Here is a 22,053-nt window from a genome sequence, read left to right on the forward strand (position 1 = left end):
TCACCACCATCACCACCACCACCACCATCACCACCACCACTACCCTGCTCTCCACCACCACTACCACTACCCTGCTCACCACCACCACTACCACTACCTCGCTCACCACCACCACTACCACTACCCCGCTCACCACCACCACTACCACTACCTCGCTCACCACCACCACTTCCCCGCTCACCACCACCACTACCACTACCAACATTACTACCCCCACCACCACTATGTCGCTCACCACCACCACTACCACCACCACCACTACCTCCACTACCACCATCAACATTACTACCCCCACCACCACTACCACCAGTACCACCACCATTACTACTACCACCACTACCACCAGTACCACCACCAACATTACTACCTCCACCACTACCACCAATACCACCACCAACATTACTACCTCCACCACTACCACCAATACCACCACCACCACTACCATCACCACCATCACCATTACCACCACCACAACTACCCAGCTCACCACCACCACCACTACCCCGCTCAACATCACCACTACCATCACTATAACCACCACCATCATCCCTCCCATTACCACTTCTGTAGTGGTCACTTCTCACCACCTGCTTATTTTCTCTCCCACCACAACCTGAACTACACTCGCGGTCTTCCCACACCTAGAAAAACAAAATTTGACAGCAGCATCAATTCCTTAATGGATTTTTTCGTTCGCATTTCCCGAAATGTGTAGTTTGCTGTATTTTCCCAATGCGAGTCTCACGCTCTCTATCTCTATCTCTTTTTTTATCTGTGTCTCTGTCTTTCTGCGTCTTTCTCTTTCTCTCTCTCTCCCTAACACTCACTTTCAATTCTCCCTTCCAGAAAAATTATTTTAAGTGAATTTAGGCTAAGGAAACAAAATTTGCAGCAAAAGAAATTATTTTAACCTTATCTGGTACATGACCTACCTGCATGACCTACCTGCATAACCTACCTGCATGACCTACCTGCATGACCTACCTGCATGACCTACCTGCATGACCTACCTGCATGACCTACCTGTTTGACCTACCTGCATGACCTACCTGCATGACCTACCTGCATGACCTACCTGCATGACCTACCTGTTTGACCTACCTGTTTGACCTACCTGCATGACCTACCTGCATGACCTACCTGCATGACCTACCTGCATGACCTACCTGTTTGACCTATCTGCATGACCTACCTGCATGACCTACCTGCATGACCTACCTGCATGACCTACCTGCATGACCTACCTGTTTGACCTATCTGCATGACCTACCTGCATGACCTACCTGCATGACCTACCTGCATGACCTACCTGCATGACCTACCTGCATGACCTACCTGCATGACCTACCTGCATGACCTACCTGTTTGACCTATCTGCATGACCTACCTGCATGACCTACCTGCATGACCTACCTGCATGACCTACCTGCATGATCTACCTGTTTGACCTATCTGCATGACCTACCTGCATGACCTACCTGCATGACATACCTGCATGACCTACCTGCATGACCTACCTGTTTGACCTATCTGCATGACCTACCTGCATGACCTACCTGCATGACCTACCTGCATGACCTACCTGCATGACCTACCTGCATGACCTACCTGCATGACCTACCTGCATGACCTACCTGTTTGACCTACCTGCATGACCTACCTGCATGACCTACCTGCATGACCTACCTGCATGACCTACCTGCATGATCTACCTGTTTGACCTATCTGCATGACCTACCTGCATGACCTACCTGCATGACCTACCTGCATGACCTACCTGCATGACCTACCTGCATGACCTACCTGCATGACCTACCTGCATGACCTACCTGCATGACCTACCTGCATGACCTACCTGCATGACCTACCTGCATTACCTAGCTGCATGACCTACCTGTATGACCTACCTGCATGACCTACCTGCATGACCTACCTGCATGACCTACCTGCATGATCTACCTGCATGATATACCTGCATGACCTACCTGCATGACCTACCTGCATGACCTACCTGCATGATCTACCTGCATGACCTACCTGCATGACCTACCTGCATGATCTACCTGTTTGACCTATCTGCATGACCTACCTGCATGACCTACCTGCATGACCTACCTGCATGACCTACCTGCATGACCTACCTGCATGACCTACCTGCATGACCTACCTGCATGACCTACCTGCATGACCTACCTGCATGACCTACCTGCATGATCTACCTGCATGACCTACCTGCATGACCTACCTGCATGACCTACCTGCATGACCTACCTGCATGACCTACCTGCATGACCTACCTGCATGACCTACCTGCATGACCTACCTGCATGACCTACCTGCATGACCTACCTGCATGACCTACCTGCATGACCTAGCTGCTGGCTAACATAACTGGCGAGGGACGTACCTGTTAGAGAATCTGCATAATGAAGGAAAAGAAGAAGACCTATCTGAAGAAAGGAAGAAAGGAAGGAAGGAAGGGTGAAGGAAGGAAGGAAGGAAGGAAGGAAGACAACCTACCTGAACAGGAAGAGCGCAGCGACAACGAACACCATGGAGACCACCAGAGCAACAGCAATGGAATGCCAGTCGTAGCCACACTTTTCAAAGGCGAAGCCGCAGGGAGGAGCATCAAGAGGCGGTGACCCTCCCAGCCACTCGATACTTTCATTCAACACCAGTGTCTGAGGAAGAGACGGGTATAAACAAATTAATATATATATATATATATATATATATATATATATATATATATATATATATATATATATATATATATATATATATATATATATATATATATATATATATATGCAAAACAACCACTCTGAAAGAATAGAGAAATTCCAAGCGCTTTCGTGACTACTCACATATATATATATATATATATATATATATATATATATATATATATATATATATATATATATATATATATATATATGTCGTGCCGAATATGTAAAACTGGTCAATTAGCAAGAACTCATTTAATATTAAGTCCTTTCTTAAATTTTCTCCTATACGTTTAAAGATATATTTTTTTCATTAATGTTAATGTAAAAAATTTTAATTTTGCTCTAAAAGAATCTTAGAAAACTTACCTAACCTTATTATAACAAGAACAATTTATTTTAGCCTAACCCACTTAAATATATTTTAGATTTGTTTACAATAATTTAATACTAAATAAACACAATGAAATGTATTTTTTTCGTTAGGTTCAGAATGATTTTGGCGAAATTATTGCATACACAAATTTTCACTTGTCCTATATGGCAAGATGAACGTTGCTATTTAAGCCAAGATCGCAAGTTCTGCCTATTCGGCACGACATATATATATATATATATATATATATATATATATATATATATATATATATATATATATATATATATATATATATATATATCACTGGTCGCCGTTGCCCAGCAGTGAGAGTAGCGACTGTCATTGCTGAAGTCCAGGTAATAAACCCTGAGCATTAACATAAAAAATTTTAAAGCTAGTAGGTTGGTAGACAGCAACCACCCAGGGAGGTACTACCATCCTGCCAAGTGAGTGTAAAACAAAAGCCTGTAATTGTTTTACATGATGGTAGGATTGCTGGTGTCTTTTGTCTGTCTCATAAACATGCAAGATTTCAGGGTACGTCTTGCTACTTCTATTTACACTTAGGTCACACTACACATACATGTACACGTTTATTTATACACACTCATCTGAGTTTTCTTTGATTTTATCTAAGTTTCTGCCTTCACTAAACACCACGTGTGTTTGAGCTCCGCCAATTTCGCGTGTGTCGGAGGTCCCAGAGGGGACAGAGTCTGGAAAATAGGCGTGTGAAACCTAAAGTGCATATACGTTTCTAAACCCACAGAAGGGAAGCATCAGTGTCCATTGAAGAGGAAAAAAACTAGTTTTACAGTGCTATGTGTAGAGTGCCAGGCTCAGTATAACGGTTGTTATGGAAGGTGCCATATAAGAAATGATTTGTGACTAGCAGTGAACGTAGATCAGTGAGGGGAAATAAAGATCAGGGTTAGCATAAACTCAGAGAGCAGAAAAGTTAAGAAATGGAAAAGGATTACTGCTAAAACCATGGGAGAATATAAGATATTATTAATAATAAAAGTGAGGAGAGCAGTGTGTAGGCCTACATATGATACCATACAGTGGGTCGTGTTTTATACTGAAGGACTGTTCCTCATACCATATAAGGAATATAGTGAATGGTGAGGTATTGATGTTCAGTGATATAGTGATCTGAAATTGTGGATTACAGCAATCTGTCAAATACCCAATACATAGTGTACAATATATGGAATATATATATGGGTTGACCACCAGGAAAATTATTGCCAGAGGCGACAGAGAAATGTAAACTATCGTACAGGTGTTATAACGAGCAAAAAGGATTTGAATAGGCAGTGATATAGTGTACTGAATTGTGGATGAGAGTAATCCTTTTAAATCCTTTTAAAACCGAGTGCTAGTGTAAGCTATGATGTAATTATATGGGAACAAATTACGGAAGTTTACTGTCACCCCATTGATCCCCCCACCTCTCCCTCCGCCCCTTCGTGCCCAACCAGCGGGGGTTGTTCCCCCACCTGCTGGCACCCATACCACGGACCCACTTATCACCCAACCCAGCAAAGTGGAGACGTGGGGATACAAACTGGATGAGTATTAAGCCATAGTAGAAACAATAATATAAGAGATAGTTGATTGATGTGCAGGGAAACAGTGAACATGCAGTGACTGGATAGTGGAAAATTATAAACCACCACCAAATCCTCTCGCCACCCCCCCCTCCGACACCCCAACCAGCGGGGATGGTCCTCACTAGCCCTGCTGGCACCCATACCCCATTCTCCTGACCACCGAACTACCTTTCATCACCGAAACCCAGCCACCACCACTACATATAACTGTCCAGGACAAGATAAACAGCAGTGATCATGACAGGAATCAGATGCTGTGGGATGTATGGTATGTGATGTTATACAACATAAAAGTTTTTAATGGGTAATAAGTCTCCATACTAATTACATCCCACATACCCATGTATTGACCTATAACACCCACACCTGCGTGCAGAGCTGAAAGGTAAAGTGAAGATCAGGTTCTTGTGGTACCCAGTTGCAAATAGGATACAGGCAGGATGGCAGTACAGTATACCTGTGGGACATGTGAAAAGGCTCTTGGGAAAAAATCTAGAATCACATGCAACGTTGGCTTTTCAAAACATCATGTTACCTGTGTAAGAATAAACACTGCAACCAAAAATGACATCTATCTAGATAGATGTTTCTGGATCTGCAACAGGGATGTGGAACTATGGACAGATATCAGGAAAGCACTCAGGAGGTTAATAAACAATAAACACGAAAAAAAGAAGGAACTATTGAATAGTCTACCTGAAATATATAGAGCATGGGAAGATAGGAGAGGAGTAAAGTCTAACACAGAGAATGCCCAGTCTACAACAACTGACCCAAAAATAAGCAGATACACACTAGAAAAAACACAGGAAACAAAAACAACAGCTAGTTCAGTCCCCAGCCTTAGGGCTGACCCAGACCCAGCCCCCAGCCATTGTGAAAATCCAGATTCAGTTAAAGACTCCTCCACAGCCACCAATGCCATAGCCCCTAGTACAGATGTAGTAGAGGAGCCCTCCTCTGGGGTAGACTCTTCTGCAACCATCACAGTCATAGCCTCTAGTACAGATGTAGTCGGGGAATCCCCTCCCAGGAAAAATGTTGGTGCCATGACAGCAGATGGTGGTGTCTCTGGATTGGCTTTGGAGAACTGTAGTTCAGCCCTAGGGCCAGCACAGATTAAGAATACATCCAGCACGAATTGTACCCAGCCAAAAACAAAATGGTGCAAATACTATATTTGGGGCATCTGTAAACACGGAATATCAGGGAAAACGAATGGGACATGCAACTTTGAGCATCCCAAAAAAATGCCGTGACCTCCTGTCTAAGGGAGTGTGTGGTTCTACCTCTTGCAAATACTTCCACCCGGAGATGTGTCAGTCTTCAGTCCTTGAAAAACAATGTTACAATACCAATTGCACTGCATACCATCTAAAAGGGACCAGGAGGCACACACCCCGTACAACACATCATAGTAACTATGGCAGCTATGACAACATCCTAAGTGATTTTTTAGGGGTAGGAAACGAAGAAAGAAAATGGAAAGAGATAACCAAAAAGTCCACCACCTTGGAGCCTTGTTGGACTGGAGGCACAGTCAGTGGCGCCTCCAGACTCACAACTACTGATGCCAACAACAAAATCCCCCCAACAAACATGCAACACAACCTCATTTATATTTGCTAATATACAGGGCCTTAAGCCATCCACAAACAACAAAATACCTTTCATTAGTGGACTTCTAGAGGAGTCAAATTCACTGTTTGCAGTCTTCACAGAGACCCACACAAAAGATTACTTTGACAGTGAAATATGGATACCAGGATACAACCTTTTCAGATGTGACAGAAAGAACAGGCAACAAGGGGGGGTTGGCCTGTATGTCAAAGAGTCGCTCATTTGCACAGAGATACTGAACACCACAAATGATGTAGCTGAAGTTCTGACAATAAAAATCGAGAACCAAAACTTAGTCATTGTACTTGTATATAAGCCACCGGATGCAACTTCCCAACAGTTCAAAGAACAACTGTCAAAAATCGACTCCTGTCTGGACAACTTTCCAGCCCCATCCCCAAACATCTTGCTGCTTGGTGACTTCAATCTAAGACACACAAAATGGAAGAATATAGCAAATAATGTCGTAGCAGAAATAATCCCTGGAGGCAGCTCAGATGAAAGGTCACACATGCAGGAGCTGCTGAATTTCTGCAACAAACACCCTAAGTCAGCAAATAGTGGAGCCAACAAGACTGGAAAACACACTGGACCTTATTTTCACAAATAATGAGGACCTGGTAAGGAATATAACAATATCGAAAACAACAAATTCTGATCACAATCTAATCGAAGTCCAGACTTGCATGCACAGGAGTCCTGATTGGCACGATGCATTCAGTTATGAGGGTACCTTTACCAAATTCAACTTCAACAACAAGAACATCATCTGGGATCAGGTAAACTATGCCCTAAATGAAACATGCTGGGAGGATATCTTAAATTACATGGACCCCCTAACCAATGCCTCGAAAAGATCACCATCCTGGTAGCTGAAGTATGTTCAAGGTATATTCCTATAAGACAAAAGAAAAGAAGAAGTAAACTGGAGAGAGAGAGAGATGCTCCCTCTACAGGAGAAGACGAAGAACCATTGAGCTCCTCAAGAATGCCAGATTATCTGATACACGGAAGGTAGTGCTAACCAGGGTAGTGGAAAATATTGAGCTGAAGTTAAAGGACTCATACAGGATCCAGGAGAGACAAGAGGAGCTAAAAGCGATTAATGAAATTGAAAGAAATTCGAAATATTTCATTTCATACTCCAAAAACAAGTCAAAAACCGCTTCCAGTATAGGGCTCCTGCTCAGACAAGATGGATCCTACACTGACGACAACAAAGAAATGAGCGAGATACTGAAATTGCAGTATGACTCAGTGTTCAGCGAGCCACTAACCAGTTTAAAGATAGATGATCCAAACAATTTTTTTCATGAATGAGCCTCAAAACCCTGCCAATGTAGGCCAGATTTATGACATAACTTTAACTCCACTAGACTTTGAGAAAGCCATCGACGACATGCCCATGCACTCAGCCCCAGGCCCAGACTCGTGGAACTCGGTGTTCATTAAAAACTGCAAGAAACCCCTCTCACGGGCCCTAAGTATGCTATGGAGAAGGAGCTTAGACACAGGCGAGATTCCACAGTCACTAAAACAACAGATATAGCCCCACTCCATAAAGGTGGCAGCAAAGCAGTAGCTAAGAACCACAGACCAATAGCTTTAACGTCCCACATCATAAAAATCTTTGAAAGAGTTCTAAGAAGCAGGATAGCAAACCACCTAGACTCCCAAAAATTGCATAACCCAGGGCAAAATGGTTTCAGGTCGCTCCTGCCTTTCGCAACTGCTTGACCACTATGATATGGTCCTAGATGCACTGGAAAACAAACAGAATGCGGATGTAGTATACACAGACATTGCAAAAGCCTTTGACAAGTGCGACCATGGTGTAATAGCACACAAAATGCGTGCTAAAGGGATAACTGGCAAAGTAGGCAGATGGATCTTCAACTTTCTAACCAATCGCACACAAAGAGTAGTGGTAAACAGAGTTAAATCAGATGCTGCCATAGTGAAGAGCTCTGTCCCACAAGGCACAGTACTCGCACCTATCCTGTTCCTTATTCTCATATCAGACAGAGATGTAAACCACAGCACTGTATCATCTTTTGCAGACGATACTAGGATCTGCATGAGAGTGTCATCCACTGAGGACACTGTTAACCTCCAAGAAGATATAAACCAAGTTTTCCAATGGGCAACAGAGAACAATATGATGTTCAATGAAGACAAATTCCAACTACTCCGTTATGGAAAACTGGAGGAAATAATAACTAGAACTGAGTATACTACAAACTCCAATCAAACAATAGAGTGGAAAAGTAATGTGAAGGACCTGGGTGTGGTAATGTCCAAAAACCTTACCTTCAAGGACCACAACAATGACACTATCACATCTGCTAGGAAACTGATAGGATGGATAATGAGAACATTCAAGACAAGAGATGCTAAGCCAATGATCCTTTTTAAATCACTTATTCTTTCTAGGCTGGAGTACTGCTGTACATTAAAATCTCCATTCAAGGCAGGTGAAATTGCAGAGCTTGAGAATGTACAGAGAACCTTTACTGCATGTATAAGTTCCATCAAACACCTTAACTACTGGGAGCGCCTAGAAACACTTGACTTGTACTCACTAGAGCGCAGGCGAGAGAGAGATATCGTAATCTACACCTGGAAGATTCTGGAGGGATTGGTCCCTAATATGCACACAGCAATCACTCCATACGAAAGCAAAAGACTTGGCAGGCAATGCAACATACCCCCAGTGAAAAGTAGGGGCGTCACTGGTACACTAAGAGAAAACACAATAAGTGTCCGGGGCCCAAGACTGTTCAACAGCCTCCCACCAGCAATAAGGGGCATTACGGGAAGACCCCTGGTTGTCTTCAAGAGGGAGCTGGACAGATACCTAAAGACGGTGCCAGATCAGCCGGGCTGTGGTTCGTATGTTGGATTACGTGCTGCCAGCAGTAACAGCATCGTTGATCAGGCCCTGATCCACCGGGAGGCCTGGACGTGGACCGGGCCGCGGGGACGTTGATCCCCGGAATGCCCTCCAGGTAGACTCCAGGTAATTACTTTTCCTTTTATATCCATGGGGAAGTGGAATAAGAATCTTTCCTCCGTAAGCCATGCGTGTTGTAAAAGTCAACTAAAATGCTGGGAACAATGGGCTAGTAACCCCTTTTCCTGTAATAATTACTAAAAAGAATAATAAGAAGAAAATTGTTAAAGTGGGAAGTCTGAATGTGCGTGGATGTTGTGCAAATGATAAGAAAGAGATGATTGTGGATGTTATGAATGAAAAGAAGCTGGATATCCTGGCTTTAAGTGAAACAAAGCTGAAGGGGGTGGGTGAGTTTCAGTGGAGAGGAATAAATGGAATTAGGTCAGTGGTTTCTAATAGAGTTAGAACAAAAGAAGGAGTAGCAATAATGTTGAAGGATAAGCCATGGCAGGAAAAGAGAGACTATTAATGTATTAATTCAAGGATTATGTGGAGTAAAATAAAGGTTGGATGTGAGAAGTGGGTTATAGTAAGCGTTTATGCACCTGGGGAAGAGAGAAGTAGAGAGGAGAGAAAGAGATTTTGGGAAATGTTGAGTAATTGCGTGGTGAGTTTTGAACCAAGTGTGAGAGTACTTGTGGTTGGGGATTTTAATGCTAAAGTGGTAAAAATGTTGTGGAGGAAGTAGTAGGTAAATTTGGGGTGCCAGGGGTAAATGAAAATGGGGAGCCTTTAATTGAGCTATGTGTAGAAAGAGGTTTGGTAATAAGTAATAAATATTTTATGAAAAAGAGGATAAATAAATATACAAGGTATGATATACCACGTAATGAAAGTAGTTTGTTAGATTATGTATTGGTGGATAAAAGGTTAATGGGTAGGCTCCAGGATGTACACGTTTATAGAGGGGCAACTGATATATCGGATCATTATCTAGTTGCAGCTACAGTTAGACTAAGAGGTAGATGGGATAAGAGGAAAATGGCAACAACAAGTAAGAGGGAGGTGAAAGTGTATAAACTTAGGGAAGAGGAAGTTTGGGTGAAATATAAGCAACTATTGGCAGAAAGGTGGGCTGGTGCAAAGATGAGTAGTGGGGGGGTTGAAGAGGGTTGGAATAGTTTTGAAAATGCAGTATTAGAATGTGGGGCAGAAGTTTGTGGTTATAGGAGGGTGGGTGCAAGAGGAAAGAGGAGTGATTGGTGGAATGAAGTAAAGGGTGTGTTAAAAGAGAAAAAGGTAGCTTATGAGAGGTATTTACAAAGCAGAAGTGTTACAAGAAGAGTAGAGCATATGGAGCGTAAAAGAAAGGTGAAGAGAGTGGTGAGAGAGTGCAAAAGGGAAGCGGATGATAGAGTGGGAAAGGTACTGTCAAGGAATTTTAATGAAAAAAAGAAAAAAATTTGGAGTGAGTTAAACAAGTTAAGAAAACCTAGGGAACAAATGGATTTATCAGTTAAAAACAGAGAAGGGGAGTTAGTAGATGGGGAGATGGAAGTTTTGGGTAGATGGCGAGAATATTTTGAGGAACCTTTAAATGTCGACGAAGAAAGGGAGGCTGTAATTTCATGCACTGGCCAGGGAGGTATATCATCTTTTAGGAGTGAAAAAGAGCAGGATGTGAGTGTGGGGGAGGTACGTGAGGCATTACATAGAATGAAAGGGGGTAAAGCAGCTGGAACTGACGGGATCATGACAGAAATGTTAAAAGCAGGGGGAAGGGGGACATAGTGTTGGAGTGGTTGGTATTTTTGTTTAATAAATGTGTGAAAGAGGGGAAGGTACCTAGGGATTGGCGGAGAGCATGTATAGTCCCTTTATATAAAGGGAAGGGGGACAAAAGAGATTGTAAAAATTATAGAGGAATAAGTTTACTGAGTATACCAGGAAAAGTGTACGAAAGGGTTATTATAGAAAGGATTAGAGGCAAGACAGAGTGAAGGATTGTGGACGAGCAAGGAGGTTTTAGAGTGGGTAGGGGATGTGTAGATCAAGTGTTTACACTGAAGCATATATGTGAACAGTATTTAGATAAAGGTAGGGAAGTTTTTATTGCATTTATAGATTTAGAAAAGGCGTATGATAGAGTGGATAGGGAAGCAATGTGGCAGATGTTGCAAGTGTATGGAATAGGTGGTAAGTTACTAAATCCTGTGAAGAGTTTTTAAGAGGGTAGTGAGGCTCAGGTTAGGGTGTGTAGAAGAGAGGGAGACTACTTCACGGTAAAAGTAGGTCTTAGACAGGGATATGTAATGTCACCATGGTTGTTTAATATATATATAGATGGGGTTGTAAAAGAAGTAAATGCTAGGGTGTTCGGGAGAGGGGTGGGATTAAATTATGGGGAATTAAATACAAAATGGGAAGTGACACTGTTACTTTTTGCTGATGATACTGTGCTTATGGGAGATTCTAAAGAAAAATTGCAAAGGTTAGTGGACGAATTTGGGAATGTGTGTAAAGGTAGAAAGTTGAATGTGAACATAGAATAGAGTAAGGTGATGAGAGTATCAAATGATTTAGATGAAGAAAAATTGGATATTAAACTGGGGAGGAGGAGTGTGGAAGAAGTGAATGTTTTCAGATATTTGGGAGTTGACGTGTCAGTGGATGGATTTATGAAGGATGAGGTTAATCACAGAATTGATGAATAAAAAAGTTGAGTGGTGCATTGAGGTATATGTGGAGGCAAAAAAATGTTATCTATGGAGGCAAAGAAGGGAATGTATGAAAGTATAGTAGTACCAACACTCTTATATGGGTGTGAAGCTTGGGTTATAAATGCTGCAGCAAGGAGGCGGTTGGAGGCAGTGGAGATGTCCTGTCTAAGGGCAATGTGTGGTGTAAATATTATGCAGAAAATTCGGAGTGTGGAAATTAGGAGAAGGTGTGGAGTTAAGTAAAGTATTAGTCAGAGGCCGGAAGAGGGTTTGTTGAGGTGGTTTGGTCATTTAGAGAATGGATCAAAGTAGAATGACATGGAGAGCATATAAATCTGTAGGGGAATGAAGGCGGGGTAGGGGTATTCCTCGGACAGGTTGGAGGTAGGGGTTAAAGGAGGTGTTGTGGGTGAAGGGTTTGGATTTCCAGCAAGCGTGCATGAGCGCGTTAGATAGGAGTGAATGGAGACAAATGGTATTTGGGACCTGACGATCTGTTGGAGTGTGAGCAGGGTAATATTTAGTGAAGGGATTCATGGAAACCGGTTATTTTACATAACCGGACTTGAGCCTTGGAAATGGGAAGTACAATGCCTGCACTCTAAAGGAAGGGTTTGGGATATTGGCGGTTTGGAGAGATATATTGTGTATTTTTATACGTATATACTTCTAAACTGTTGTATTCTGGGCACCTCTGCAAAAACAGGGATTATATGTGAGTGAGGTGATAGTGTTGAATGATGATGAAAGTATTTTCTTTTTGGGGATTTTCTTTCTCTTTGGGTCACCCTGCCTCGGTGGGAGACGGCCGACTTGTTGAATATATATATATATATATATATATATATATATATATATATATATATATATATATATATATATATATATATATATATATATGTCATGCCGAATATGTAAAACTGGTCAATTAGCAAGAACTCATTTAAAATTAAGTCCTTTCTAAAATTTTTTCTTATACGTTTAAAGATATATTTTTTTCATTAATGTTAACGTAAAAATTTATAATTTTGCACCAAAAGAATCTTAGAAAACTTACCTAACCTTATTATAACAAGAACAATTTATTTTAGCCTAACCCAACTAAATATATTTAAAATTTGTTTACAGTAATTTAATACTAAACAAACACAGTGAAATATATTTTTTTCGTTATGTTTAGAATGATTTTGGCGAAATTATTGCATACACAAATTTAAAATTTTGCACCAAAAGAATCTTAGAAAACTTACCTAACCTTATTATAACAAGAACAATTTATTTTAGCCTAACCCAACAAGTTCTGCGCAAGTTCTGCCTATTCGGCACGACATATACATATATATATATACATATATGTATATATATATATACATATTTATATATACATATATGTATATATATATATACATATTTATATATACATATATGTATATATATATATACATATTTATATATACATATATATATATATATATGTATATATATATATACATATTTATATATACATATATATATATATATGTATATATATATATGTATATATATACATATATATATATATATATATATATATATATATATATATATATATATATATATATATATATATATATATATATATATATATATATATATATATATATATATATATATACACATATAAACATAAGAAAAAGGGACCACTGCAGCAGGCCTTCTGGCCCATGAAAGGCAAGTCTAACTCACATCCCGACTTCAACCAATGACCCACCTAGTTAGGTCAAGCCAGGTCATATACACTTAAAGAATGGGCACGGCATCAGACCTATTTACACAAGCTAGTCAGGTCCAAATCACACCCACCCACACCCACTTACGTATTTATCCAACCTATTTTTAAAACTACTCAACGTCTTATCTTCAGTAACGGTACTCGGGAGTTTGTTCCACTCATTCACAATTCTATTACCATCCAGCTTTTTCCTATATCCTTCCTGAATTTGAATTTTTTCTAAATTGAAACCATTGCTGCGAGTCCCATCTTGGCTAGATATTTATAGAACGCTATTCACATTCCTTTATTAATTCCTGTTTTCCAAACACCTCAAACATATCCCTCCTAATTCTGCGCCTTTATAGAGAGTGCAGACTCAGGGTTCTCAGTCTACCCTCATAGGGAAGATTTCCGATACATTGAATCAATTTTGTCATCTTTCATTATACGTTTTCCGGTGCATTTATATCCATTCTGTAATACGGTGACCAAAACTGTGCGGCATAATCTAAATGAGGCCTAACCAAAGATATATAGAGTTGAAGAACACCCTGAGGACTTCTATTGTTTATACTTCTTGATATTAAGCCAAGTTTTCTGTTCGCTTTATTGCGAACACTTATGCACTGTTGTCTTGGTTTTATATTGCTGCTAACCAGAACAGCCAAATCCTTTTCACAATCATTAATATTAAGATCTATATTATTTAATGTGTGGCATGGTTATTTTCTTGTCCAATGTTTAGAACTTTTAATTTATATATATTGAACTGCATCTGCCACTTCTCCAACCACGTCATCAGTCTCTTCAAATCTTCTTGGAGTGCTATAATATCCTCATTAGAATGAATTAAGCGACCTATTTGTGTCATCAGCAAACTTGCTAATGTCGCTATTTATTCCCTCATCAATGTCGTTTATATAAATTGTGAACAACAAAGGGCCCAACATTGACTCCTGTGGAATACGACTCGTGACACTTCCCCAGTCTGATTTCTCCACACTGATGCAAACTCTCTGCTGTTGAATGTCTAAGAGTATGTATAACAAGCATATACCCTCCTTCTATAATTACTTGTATATGAAAATTAAAACAATATTGTAAACATACTGTGAGAATATTAAAGGGTTTAGCAAGCGTGTGTAAAGTTTGTAGGTGATGTCAGCAACCATTACCGATTGTCCGTAACTTGGCTGTGAAAGATATTATCATTTTCCTTTAGATTCTTTTAATTAAGCTTAGATAACAATAAATATTTGCATGTAAACTCTAACATTGAGCTACAACATAAGTATATTTCTATACAGTTAGTAATTCCAGTTGTATCTCGCAAAAAATGAAGCGATTCCTAGCGTAAGATGCAGGAGTTGAACTAATCAACTCACTTTTACTCGCCTCCCCTAAATATACCATAAGCAGCCAGAGAATTCTCAAAGACTGCATTAATTAAATATCCTTTCTCGCTGTAGTAATTAATAGAGGTGAAGGGGTTAACAGCCATTTACTCCCGACATGTTAGTCGCCATTTAAGACACTTACAGGAAATATTTTTATCCCACCAAACCATACCCCCGGCCGGGCTTGAACCCGCGGTCATAGTCTCAAAACTCCAGCCCGTCGCGTTAGCCACTAGACCAGCTAGCCACAATAAGATTCATCCAACTAGGTATATTTCTACACCATAGGAAGATTAGCACAGGCACCTCTGTGACCACAAATGCAAGTTTTTACAGACGAATCTCCAGCTAGCGTGGCCGTGACGAACTCTAGCTCAAGTCCCTTCACTGCCGTCAACATGACTCAAAAAAACGTAATGACACGATTGCAAACAAACCATACCCCCGGCCGGGATTGAACCCGCGGTCATAGAGTCTCAAAACTCCACCCCGTCGCGTTAGCCACTAGACCGGCCGGGGTATGGTTTGTTTGCAATCGTGTCATTACGATTTCTTGAGTCATGTTGACGGCAGTGAAGGGACTTGAGCTAGAGTTAGTCACGGCCACGCTAGCTGGAGATTCGTCTGTAAAAACTTGCATTTGTGGTCACAGAGGTGCCTGTGCTAACCTTTCTATGGTGTAGAAATATACCTAGTTGGATGAATCTTATTGTGGCTAGCTGGTCTAGTGGCTAACGCGACGGGCTGGAGTTTTGAGACTATGACCGCGGGTTCAATCCCGGCCGGGGTATGGTTTGTTTGCAATCGTGTCATTACGATTTCTTGAGTCATATTTTTATCCGCTTCTCCATAGAAATAAAAGGAAACGAAAAATGGCGTGGTGACACCGACAAAATGTGGAAAAAGACTTTTAAGTGCAGTTCAGGACATTTATTAGAGAAGCGGCCACTAGTTTACTCTAATAAATGTCCTCAACTGTACATAAGTGTCTTTATCCACATGAAAAGAAACACTACAATGACAAGAACAAAGAAATGATAATGAATCTTGTACACCTACATGCATAGTCCCACGTGTACTCTGTGTCCATGTGTACTCTGTGTCCATGTGTACTCTGTGTCCATGTGTACTCTGTGTCCATGTGTACTCTGTGTCCATGTGTACTCAGTGTCCATGTGTACTCAGTGTACATGTGTACTCAGTGTCCATGTGTACTCAGTGTCCATGTGTACTCAGTGTCCATGTGTACTCAGTGTCCATGTGCACTCTGTCCATGTGTACTCAGTGTCAATGTGTACTCAGTGCCCATGTGTACTCAGTGTCCATGTGTACTCAGTGTCCATGTGTACTTTGTGTCCATGTGTACTTTGTGTCCATGTGTACTCAGTGTCCATGTGTACTCAGTGTCCATGTGTACTTTGTGTCCATGTGTACTCAGTGTCCATGTGTACTCAGTGTCCATGTGTACTCAGTGTCCATGTGTACTCAGTGTCCATGTGTACTCAGTGTCCATGTGTACTCTGTGTCCATGTGTACTCAGTGTCCATGTGTACTCAGTGTCCATGTGTACTCAGTGTCCATGTGTACTCAGTGTCCATGTGTACTCAGTGTCCATGTGTACTCAGTGTCCATGTGTACTCAGTGTCCATGTGTACTCAGTGTCCATGTGTACTCAGTGTCCATGTGTACTCAGTGTCCATGTGTACTCAGTGTCCATGTGCACTCTGTCCATGTGTACTCAGTGTCAATGTGTACTCAGTGCCCATGTGTACTCAGTGTCCATGTGTACTCAGTGTCCATGTGTACTTTGTGTCCATGTGTACTTTGTGTCCATGTGTACTCAGTGTCCATGTGTACTCAGTGTCCATGTGTACTTTGTGTCCATGTGTACTCAGTGTCCATGTGTACTCAGTGTCCATGTGTACTCAGTGTCCATGTGTACTCAGTGTCCATGTGTACTCAGTGTCCATGTGTACTTTGTGTCCATGTGTACTCAGTGTCCATGTGTACTCAGTGTCCATGTGTACTCAGTGTCCATGTGTACTCAGTGTCCATGTGTACTCAGTGTCCATGTGTACTCAGTGTCCATGTGTACTCAGTGTCCATGTGTACTCAGTGTCCATGTGTACTCAGTGTCCATGTGTACTCAGTGTCCATGTGTACTCAGTGTCCATGTGTACTCAGTGTCCATGTGTACTCAGTGTCCATGTGTACTCAGTGTCCATGTGTACTTTGTGTCCATGTGTACTCAGTGTCCATGTGTACTTTGTGTCCATGTGTACTTTGTGTCCATGTGTACTCAGTGTCCATGTGTACTCAGTGTCCATGTAGATGTGTACTCGTGTCACACTCATTAAACCGGGATGTGTACTCAGTGTCCATGTGTACTCAGTGTCCATGTGTACTTTGTGTCCAGTAGATCCGTGTCACACTCATTAAACCCGGATGTAGTAGATCCGTGTCACACTCATTAAACCGGGATGTATTAGATCCGTGTCACACTCATTAAACCCGGATGTAGTAGATCCGTGTCAGATGCGTGTCACACTCATTAAACCGGGATGTAGTAGATCCGTGTCACACTCATTAAACCGGGATGTAGTAGATCCGTGTCACACTCATTAAACCGGGATGTAGTAGATCCGTGTCACACTCATTAAACCGGGATGTAGTAGATCCGTGTCACACTCATTAAACCGGGTTGTAGTAGATCCGTGTCACACTCATTAAACCGGGATGTAGTAGATCCGTGTCACACTCATTAAACCGGGTTGTAGTAGATCCGTGTCACACTCATTAAACCGGGATGTAGTAGATCCGTGTCACACTCATTAAACCGGGATGTAGTAGATCCGTGTCACACTCATTAAACCGGGTTGTAGTAGATCCGTGTCACACTCATTAAACCGGGATGTAGTAGATCCGTGTCACACTCATTAAACCGGGATGTAGTAGATCCGTGTCACACTCATTAAACCGGGATGTAGTAGATCCGTGTCACACTCATTAAACCGGGATGTAGTAGATCCGTGTCACACTCATTAAACCGGGATGTAGTAGATCCGTGTCACACTCATTAAACCGGGATGTAGTAGATCCGTGTCACACTCATTAAACCGGGATGTAGTAGATCCGTGTCACACTCATTAAACCGGGATGTAGTAGATCCGTGTCACACTCATTAAACCGGGATGTAGTAGATCCGTGTCACACTCATTAAACCGGGATGTAGTAGATCCGTGTCACACTCATTAAACCGGGATGTAGTAGATCCGTGTCACACTCATTAAACCGGTATGTAGTAGATCCGTGTCACACTCATTAAACCGGGATGTAGTAGATCCGTGTCACACTCATTAAACCGGGATGTAGTAGATCCGTGTCACACTCATTAAACCGGGATGTAGTAGATCCGTGTCACACTCATTAAACCGGGATGTAGTAGATCCGTGTCACACTCATTAAACCGGGATGTAGTAGATCCGTGTCACACTCATTAAACCGGGATGTAGTAGATCCGTGTCACACTCATTAAACCGGGATGTAGTAGATCCGTGTCACACTCATTAAACCGGGTTGTAGTAGATCCGTGTCACACTCATTAAACCGGGTTGTAGTAGATCCGTGTCACACTCATTAAACCGGGTTGTAGTAGATCCGTGTCACACTCATTAAACCGGGATGTAGTAGATCCGTGTCACACTCATTAAACCGGGATGTAGTAGATCCGTGTCACACTCATTAAACCGGGATGTAGTAGATCCGTGTCACACTCATTAAACCGGGATGTAGTAGATCCGTGTCACACTCATTAAACAGGGATGTAGTAGATCCGTGTCACACTCATTAAACCGGGATGTAGTAGATCCGTGTCACACTCATTAAACCGGGATGTAGTAGATCCGTGTCACACTCATTAAACCGGGATGTAGTAGATCCGTGTCACACTCATTAAACCGGGATGTAGTAGATCCGTGTCACACTCATTAAACCGGGATGTAGTAGATCCGTGTCACACTCATTAAACCGGGATGTAGTAGATCCGTGTCACACTCATTAAACCGGGATGTAGTAGATCCGTGTCACACTCATTAAACCCGGGTATGTAGTAGATCCGTGTCACACTCATTAAACCGGGATGTAGTAGATCCGTGTCACACTCATTAAACCGGGATGTAGTAGATCCGTGTCACACTCATTAAACCGGGTATGTAGTAGATCCGTGTCACACTCATTAAACCGGGATGTAGTAGATCCGTGTCACACTCATTAAACCGGGTTGTAGTAGATCCGTGTCACACTCATTAAACCGTGTCACACTCATTAAACCGGGATGTAGTAGATCCGTGTCACACTCATTAAACCGGGATGTAGTAGATCCGTGTCACACTCATTAAACCGGGATGTAGTAGATCCGTGTCACACTCATTAAACCGGGATGTAGTAGATCCGTGTCACACTCATTAAACCGGGATGTAGTAGATCCGTGTCACACTCATTAAACCGGGTTGTAGTAGATCCGTGTCACACTCATTAAACCGGGATGTAGTAGATCCGTGTCACACTCATTAAACCGGGATGTAGTAGATCCGTGTCACACTCATTAAACCGGGATGTAGTAGATCCGTGTCACACTCATTAAACCGGGATGTAGTAGATCCGTGTCACACTCATTAAACCGGGATGTAGAAGATCCGTGTCACACTCATTAAACCGGGATGTAGTAGATCCGTGTCACACTCATTAAACCGGGATGTAGTAGATCCGTGTCACACTCATTAAACCGGGATGTAGAAGATCCGTGTCACACTCATTAAACCGGGATGCAGTAGATCCGTGTCACACTCATTAAACCGGGATGTAGTAGATCCGTGTCACACTCATTAAACCGGGATGTAGTAGATCCGTGTCACACTCATTAAACCGGGATGTAGTAGATCCGTGTCACACTCATTAAACCGGGATGAAGCACATCCGTGTCACACTCATTAAACCGGGATGTAGTAGATCCGTGTCACACTCATTAAACCGGGATGTAGTAGATCCGTGTCACACTCATTAAACCGGGATGTAGTAGATCCGTGTCACACTCATTAAACCGGGATGTAGTAGATCCGTGTCACACTCATTAAACCGGGATGTAGAAGATCCGTGTCACACTCATTAAACCGGGATGTAGTAGATCCGTGTCACACTCATTAAACCGGGATGTAGTAGATCCGTGTCACACTCATTAAACCGGGATGTAGTAGATCCGTGTCACACTCATTAAACCGGGATGTAGTAGATCCGTGTCACACTCATTAAACCGGGATGTAGTAGATCCGTGTCACACTCATTAAACCGGGATGTAGTAGATCCGTGTCACACTCATTAAACCGGGATGTAGTAGATCCGTGTCACACTCATTAAACCGGGATGTAGTAGATCCGTGTCACACTCATTAAACCGGGATGTAGTAGATCCGTGTCACACTCATTAAACCGGGATGTAGTAGATCCGTGTCACACTCATTAAACCGGGATGTAGTAGATCCGTGTCACACTCATTAAACCGGGATGTAGTAGATCCGTGTCACACTCATTAAACCGGGATGTAGGAGATCCGTGTCACACTCATTAAACCGGGATGTAGTAGATCCGTGTCACACTCATTAAACCGGGATGTAGGAGATCCGTGTCACACTCATTAAACCGGGATGTAGTAGATCCGTGTCACACTCATTAAACCGGGATGTAGTAGATCCGTGTCACACTCATTAAACCGGGATGTAGAAGATCCGTGTCACACTCATTAAACCGGGATGTAGTAGATCCGTGTCACACTCATTAAACCGGGATGTAGTAGATCCGTGTCACACTCATTAAACCGGGATGTAGTAGATCCGTGTCACACTCATTAAACCGGGATGTAGTAGATCCGTGTCACACTCATTAAACCGGGATGTAGTAGATCCGTGTCACACTCATTAAACCGGGATGTAGTAGATCCGTGTCACACTCATTAAACCGGGATGTAGTAGATCCGTGTCACACTCATTAAACCGGGATGTAGTAGATCCGTGTCACACTCATTAAACCGGGATGTAGTAGATCCGTGTCACACTCATTAAACCGGGATGTAGTAGATCCGTGTCACACTCATTAAACCGGGATGTAGTAGATCCGTGTCACACTCATTAAACCGGGATGTAGTAGATCCGTGTCACACTCATTAAACCGGGATGTAGTAGATCCGTGTCACACTCATTAAACCGGGATGTAGTAGATCCGTGTCACACTCATTAAACCGGGATGTAGTAGATCCGTGTCACACTCATTAAACCGGGATGTAGTATATCCGTGTCACACTCATTAAACCGGGTTGTAGTTCAGTGTCTCACTCTTTAAACCGGGATGTAGTAGATCCGTGTCACACTCATTAAACCGGGATGTAGTAGATCCGTGTCACACTCATTAAACCGGGATGTAGTAGATCCGTGTCACACTCATTAAACCGGGATGTAGTAGATCCGTGTCACACTCATTAAACCGGGATGTAGTAGATCCGTGTCACACTCATTAAACCGGGATGTAGTAGATCCGTGTCACACTCATTAAACCGGGATGTAGAAGATCCGTGTCACACTCATTAAACCGGGATGTAGTAGATCCGTGTCACACTCATTAAACCGGGATGTAGAAGATCCGTGTCACACTCATTAAACCGGGATGTAGTAGATCCGTGTCACACTCATTAAACCGGGATGTAGTAGATCCGTGTCACACTCATTAAACCGGGATGTAGTAGATCCGTGTCACACTCATTAAACCGGGATGTAGTAGATCCGTGTCACACTCATTAAACCGGGATGTAGTAAATCCGTGTCACACTCATTAAACCGGGATGTAGTAGATCCGTGTCACACTCATTAAACCGGGATGTAGTAGATCCGTGTCAC

This window comes from Cherax quadricarinatus, chromosome 3, assembly GCF_038502225.1.
Source record: "Cherax quadricarinatus isolate ZL_2023a chromosome 3, ASM3850222v1, whole genome shotgun sequence".
Lineage (NCBI taxonomy): Eukaryota > Metazoa > Arthropoda > Malacostraca > Decapoda > Parastacidae > Cherax > Cherax quadricarinatus.